This window comes from Ranitomeya variabilis, chromosome 2 (genome assembly GCF_051348905.1).
Source record: "Ranitomeya variabilis isolate aRanVar5 chromosome 2, aRanVar5.hap1, whole genome shotgun sequence".
NCBI classification, from domain to species: Eukaryota; Metazoa; Chordata; class Amphibia; order Anura; family Dendrobatidae; genus Ranitomeya; species Ranitomeya variabilis.
Genome location: NC_135233.1, coordinates 37,183,175 through 37,190,919, shown reverse-complemented (window position 1 = coordinate 37,190,919; position 7,745 = coordinate 37,183,175).

The following is a 7,745-nucleotide window of genomic DNA, read 5'->3' as shown; positions in this document are numbered from 1 at the left end:
TCAGGGGATAGTGAGAATTTTGTCTTCCCCATTGTACAGAGCATGAATAGAAAATCGAATCCAGAACAAATGTGGAATAAGAGCGACATCTAGTGGAGAAATAGCAGAATGCAATAAAATTATTTATATAATTGGTCAGTATTTTACATCAGTATTTGTAAGCCAAAACCATGGGGTGGAACAATCAGAGGAAAAGTATAATAGAAACACGTCACCACTTCTGGATTCATCACCCACTCCTGGTTTTGGCTGACAAATACTGATGTAAAATACTGACTAAATACTGAACGTGTCAATGTGGCATATTATGGTAGCTCCCTATTGTATATTAGATAGGATAATCTGACACCCTACTATAAATTAGATATGGGATGTGACCCCTTACTATCAATTATTCATGGGGTAAGGTGTACACCTGGGATCAACAAAGCGGTTCTGCAGAAATCGATTTCAAAGTTCACTTTTCAAGATAATTCTAGATTCATTTTGGAAAAAATCACCAAAATTGCACATCGCCATTTTACAGATCGTAATAAAACAGAGAAGGATCACATGACCTGGGGCATAGCTAGGTGGGCTTCCCCATAATATTTTGAAGGCATCCCACTCTCCGCCACAGTCCTCACGAGGGACTATTCGGAAGTCATTGACGACTCCTAGCCGCTTATAAGAGCCTGAGCGGGAGATGCTGCTGTCATTTTCTGGGGAATGTTGATAGAAGGACCACAGCGCTCAGTCACAGAGACATAGTGCACACAAGGGCTCATACCCATCACCGTAAAAAAAAGGGTCCGATTTCGGTCCAGAAAAGTGATACGAGTGTCACATACATAAGTGTCATGCAATTTTCTTGAGAGCACATTTTATCACCTATCATTTGAATGACATCCGATTTCCATGCAAATGCGATCCGGTTGCAATGCGATTTTAACATGTGCTTTTACATAGAGCAATTCTCTCATTCACACATAGATTTTCCAAGGAAATATTCTTCAATCTCAATATATATATAAATTGAGAGAGATTTGATACATATACACATATATAGATAGATATAAACATGTGAGATATATAATCAATGCTTTGCACATGTAGTTTACTGTACATGTATTTTATTACTAAATAAATTATTTAAAAAAAAAGTGTAGGATCCCTGTACTGTAAATTTTATTAACCAGCAGAGGGAAAGCAGTCAGGTGGAGGCAGATGTTTATAGCCTGGGAAAGGGGTAATACCCGTGGAGCTTCCCAGGCTATTAATATCAGCTCACAGATGTATACTTAGCCTTTCCTAGTTATTAAAATGGGGGACCCTCCAACAAATGACATAGGGTCCCACTATAATTAATAACCAGCAAAGGCTAGGCAGACAGCTGCGGGTTGATATTAATAGCCTAGGAAGGGGCTATGAATATTGGGCCCCTCCCAAACTAAAAACATCAGCTCTCAGCCGCCCCAGAAATGGTGCATCCATAATATGCACCAAGTCTGGCACTTAGCCTCGCTCTTCACACTTGCCCTGGTGAGGTGGCAAGTGGGCTGATAGCTGGGGGGTTGATTTCACCTTTGTATGGTCAGGTGGCATCAAGCCCAGAGGCTAGTAATAGAGAGGTGTCTATAAGATGCCCCCATCATTAACCCTATAGTCATATTCTATAAAAAACACAGACACCCAGAATAAAGTTCTTTAATTGAATAATGAGACTCCTTTAATGAATCTACATTTAGCAAAAACACGTATATTCACGTCAACGCACAATCCACTAAAGCCAATGTCTCCTATAACATAATTCAAATAATAAACAACCATATTTCTAAGCCTGTCCGCCGAGAAGATAATTATCCAATTGTCCCACGACATGTCTATCTCTGCTACATCTAGATGGCAGGCTGCATTGTTGTGTGATGCGACTATACAGCCTGCCATCCAGCAGGGACATTAAGCTGCACATGCTTGCTCAGTTCAATGCCTCTCATCATTCTCCCCTGCTCCCCTTGCGCTGAGCAGGGGAGAATGATGGGAGCCATCTTCAGCACACGGCGCCGGGGAGCAGCACTAACTGTACCGCTGCTTCCCCGGCGCCGCTGCATGTGGTGCTGATGCTGCACACGGATGCCACGCATGTGCCACAAGTATTAGGCCATGTTCACACAGTGCGTTTTTTACTGCAGAACCGCAGCGGTTTTGCCGCTGCGGTTCCGCAGCTGTTTTCCATGCAGGGTACATTACAATGTACCCCTATGGAAAACAGGAACCACTGTGCACACGGTCCTGAATTTCCCTTAAAAAGCCGCGATGAATCGGTGCGGGAAAAAAGAAGGAGCATGTCACTTCTTTGCCCGAAACTGCAGCGGTTCTGCACCCATAGACCTCCATTGTGAGGTCAAACCCGCAGTAAAACCCGCAGATCAAAAATATATCTGCGGGTTTTATTGCGGTTTGTGGTGCAGAACCGCTGCAGCCGGAAGTGCGGGGAAGCGGCCAGAAGTGCGTGGGCGGAAGTGCTTGGGCGGAGAGACATGGAGGCATACCGTCGCATGGGGATCGTGTCGGCAGTTTGATTGATTTGGTATGTGTGTGTGTGTGTGTGTGTGTGTGTGTCTGTGTGTGTGTGTGTATGTGTGTGTGTCCCCATGCGACGCTAGTGCCACCATTGTGCTAAGTCGCCGTATGGGACTACTACTCCCATCCGGTATTAGGATGGGAGAGTTGTCCCTGTGTCCGGCGACTTAGCACAATTGTAAAGTTACACAAAACACCTACACACAATACACATACATGACACACAGTACATACAACACATAACATAGAGTATATACTCACCAACAGCACACTTGTAGGCGAAGCCCTCGATCCTCCAGGAAAAAATCACAAAATAAAAAATCAAATCCATACTCCCTGTCCGCAGAATCCATAAAACAAGTGTCCCACGCCGATCGGCTGCTCTCCGGCGATACACTGCCAGGAGCGAAGCTCCTAGCAGTGTATCGCGTACTGTTCCGGAGTTCAATGACTCCGGCGTCTCGGTTAACGGCAGTACAGCTGCGTTGAACTTTCCCACGCAGCACTGCCGTTAAGCGAGAGTGCCGGGGTCAATGACCGCCGGTAAACTCGCTCGCGCATGCGCAGTGACACACCGACAGGAACTATGGCTCCTGTCAGTGTGTTGCTGCAGCCGTGGAGAGCAGACATGTCTCTGGATGTGTCTGTTCTCCATGGAAAATCTTCGTGGGATACGTGGCACTTAAATACGTGGCAATTAAATACGTGACACGTGGCACTTATAAGTGATACGTGTCACTTAAATACGTGATACGTGTCACTTAAATATGTGGCACGTGGCACTGAAATACGTGATACGTGGCACTGAAATACGTGGCACGTGGCACTGAAATACGTGAAACGTGGCACTGAAATACGTGATACGTGGCACTGAAATACGTGATACGTGGCACTGAAATACGTGGCACTTAAATACGTGGCACGTGGCACTTAAATACGTGGCACATGGCACTGAAATACGTGGCACGTGGCACTGAAATACGTGGCACGTGGCACTGAAATACGTGATACGTGGCACTGAAATACGTGATACGTGGCACTGAAATACGTGGCACTTAAATACGTGGCACGTGGCACTTAAATACGTGGCACATGGCACTGAAATACGTGGCACGTGGCACTGAAATACGTGGCACTGAAATACGTGGCACTGAAATACGTGGTACTGAAATACGTGGCACTTGAATACATGGCACTGAAATACGTGGCACTGAAATACGTGGCACTGAAATACGTGGCACTTGAATACGTGGCACTGAAATACGTGGCACTGAAATACGTGGCACTGAAATACGTGGCACTTGAATACGTGGCACTGAAATACGTGGCACTTAAATACGTGGCTCTGAAATACGTGGCACTGAAATACGTGATACGTGGCACTGAAATACGTGGCACTGAAATACGTGGTACTGAAATACGTGACACTTAAATACGTGATACGTGGCACTTAAATACGTGGCACTTAGGCTATGTTCACATTTGCGTTGTGCGCCGCAGCGTCGGCGCCGCAACACACAACGCAAACAAAAACGCAGCAAAACGCATGCACAACGCTGCGTTTTGCGCCGCATGCGTCCTTTATTTGATTGATTTTGGATGCAGCAAAAATGCAACTTGCTGCGTCCTCTGCGCCCGGATGCGTGCGCTGCAGTGATGCATGCGGCGCAAAACGCAAGTGCGACGCATGTCCATGCGCCCCCATGTTAAATATAGGGGCGCATGACGCATAGCTGGATAGAGCTGGATCCGCGGGCTGTGATCTGGCCTACGCTCAGCACTCTGCGGAGCGCTGTCATTCAAAACACGTCCACTCATTTTGGTGTTTAGTCCCAAAATGGAGGATGGAAGAAGAAAAGGGTTGGACAAGGAAATGACATCATTTCTTTTTTTTTTTTTCCCCACTGCAGTTAAAGCTTTATTTGTGTCAAACACAGACAATCTGCAGAGAAAACTGCATAAAAAACCGCACTAAAAACCGCATCAAAAACGCACCAAAAACGCACCAAAAACGCACCTGCGTTTTCTGCCAAGAGCTGCGGTTTTTGTCCTGAAAAAAAAGGATTGAAATCAGGATCGTGTGAACATACTCTTACACACACTTAGGGTATGTTCACACGCTGCTGTTTTTGCTGCGGATCCGCAGCGGATTTGGCACTGCGGATCCGCAGCTTTTTTCCATGTAGGTTACAGTACAATGTAACCCAATGGAAAACAAAACCCGCTGTGCCGACGATCCTTTTTTCCCCAGGCAAATCCGCAGCGGTTTTGCCTGCAGAAAAAAGAAGTACCTGTCAATTCTTTCTGCGGATTCTGCTGCGGGTTTCCAGCAGCCCCAATAGGAAACTGCAGTTGGAAACCCGCAGTGGAATCCGCAGAAGAAAAAGGATCAAAAACCGCAGCGAAAAATCAGTGCGGATTTTAGCTGCGGTTTTTCAAAACAGGACCTGAAAAAAAAAGGACGGAAAAAAGGATCGTGTGAACGTAGCCTTACACGAATATCTCCGGTACTGTTTTTTGTGCCTTATTTGAGAAGAAGAACACAGCAGCTCACAATCACACTGCATTAGTCAGTCTGGTCTGTGTGAAGTAAAGTGACAATTTATCACAGCACAGCACTATTTTATCTCCATCTGTGCAGTGTCCGACTGCTGCACCCAATATTGCTGTTTGTATTTTCTGCATCAAACATGCTGCTAATATTAGTTCATGTCAGACTATGAGGCTATGTAGACACAACGTATTTTTCAGCCCGGAATACGCGTGAAAAAGCGCTGCAAAAGTGACCCATAAAATGAACAGAATGCTCAGCAATGTCAAAACACGCTCAATCTTCCTGCAGCTTCTGCTAGGCACTCTCTTGGAAGTATAGAGTGAATGACGCTGCAAGAACGATGGCAGAACCGCTGGCAAAGTCGATGCCAAAAAATTACGGCTAGCACTTTCCTGCAATGACTTCATCTAGGAAAACTTGGTGGCTGTCCCATAACCTTAAAAAGCCATGTTTTTTTCTGATATCACCATATGTGTGTAAACAATGAGCAAGCATCTGCTCCCAAAAAGGGGTAATTTTTGAACCACCCCTGTTAGAAAGCCATGGCTTCTTCGTAATCAAAAGGGATAATTTCTGGAACTTCTTTAATTAAAAAAAAAATTAAATGTTACCGGTTGCTGAAAATGGTGACAAAGAGTTTTTTTTTTTTTTTACAAAGTTCAGATTTTTATATATATTTGGTATCCCCATATTTGCACTGACTCACAGAATCCTATCCTCAGGTCATTTATACTTTCCTACAAACACTGTAAAAACAAAACTGTAAAGAAAAAACAACTCACAATGGTGGGATTGCATTATATTTTCACCATTTCAACTCGCTTTAATTTTTTTTCTTGTTTTTCAGTACAATATATGGTGAAATGAAAGGTGTTATTCAAAACTACAGCTCATCCCCCCATAATAAATAAATAAAAATAAAACAAAAAAAACCAAATGTTACAGCTCGATTGACGTGAAAAAGAAAAGTTGCAGCTCTTGAAGGAAAAAAAAGCAACGCGGAAAAACAAAAACTGGCTGCGACGGGAAGGTGTGTAAATAAAGGGAACGCTAAAATACCACATTCTAGATATCACTGAATGAAATATTCCAGTTGCAAATGTTTAGTCATTACATAGTGGAATGTGTTCAGAACTATAAAAACATAACAATTATCATTGTAAATCAAAATGAATATCCTACGGAGGTCTGGATTTGGAATGATACTCAAAATCAAAGTGGAAAATCAAATTACAGGCTGATCCAACATCAGTGGAAATGCCTCATGACAAGGAAAAGATGCTCAGTATTGTGTGTGGCCTCCACGTGCCTGTATGACCTCCCTACAACGCCTGGGCATGCTCCTGATGAGGCGGCGGATGGTCTCCTGAGGGATCTCCTCTCAGACCTGGACTAAAGCATCCGCCAACTCCTGCACAGTCTGTGGTGCAGCGTGACATTGGTGGATGGAGCGAGACATGATGTCCCAGATGTGCTCAATCTGATTCAGGTCTGGGGAACGGGCGGGCCAGTCCATAGCTTCAATGCCTTCATCTTGCAGGAACTGCTGACACACTCCAGCCACATGAGGTCTGGCCTTGTCCTGCATTAGGAGAAAACCCAGAGCCAACCGCACCAGCATCTGTCACGTCTGTCACATGTGCTCAGTGTGAACCTGTTTTCATCTGTGAAGAGCACAGGGCGCCAGTGGCGAATCTGCTAATCTTGGTGTTTTCTGACAAATGCCAAGCATCCTGCATGGTGTTGGGCTGTGAGCACAACCCCATCTGTGGATGTCGGGCACTCAGACCATCCTCATGGAGTCGGTTTCTAACCATTTGTGCAGACACATGCTTTTTTGTGGCCTGCTGGAGGTCATTTTGCAGGGCTCTGGCAGTGCTCCTACTTGCACAAAGGAGGAGTTAGCGGTCCTGCTGCTGGGTTGTTGCCCTCCTACGGCCCCCTCCACGTCTTTTGGTGTACTGGCCTGTCTCCTGGTAGCGCCTCCAGCCTCTGGACACTAAGCTGACAGACACAGCGACCCTTCTTGCCACAGCTCGCATTGATGTGCCATCCTGGATGAACTGCACTACCTGAGCCACTTGTGTGGGTTGTAGACACTGCCTACTGTACAGTACCTCTAGGGGTGAGAGGAATGACAAAATGCAAAAGTGACCAAAACAACAGCCAAAAAGGATGAGAACAGAGAAATGGTCTGTGGTCACCTCCTGCAGAACCATTCCTTTATAGGGGTCACCTTCATAATTGTCGATCATTTCTACCTGTTGTCTGTTCCATTTGCACAAGAGCAGGAGAAATTGATTCACAATCCATGTTGCTTTGTTACTGGACAGTTTGATTTCACAGAAGTTTGATTTACTTGGAGTTACATTGTGTTGTGTAAGTGTCCCTTTATTTTTGTGAGCAGTATATATATATATATATATATATATATATATATATATATATATATATATACTTGCCATCACAATAATTGCCCTGACCCAAAGATTTCCATCCCCAGGACACGTTCCCTTCCCAAAGAAAGAGCGCTGTAAAAAAAAACTGTGAGAAAAAAAAAATACCAAAAAAGAAAAAAAACAAAGCGGAAAAACAAAAATTGGCTGTGGCGGAAGGTGTAAAGAAGAAA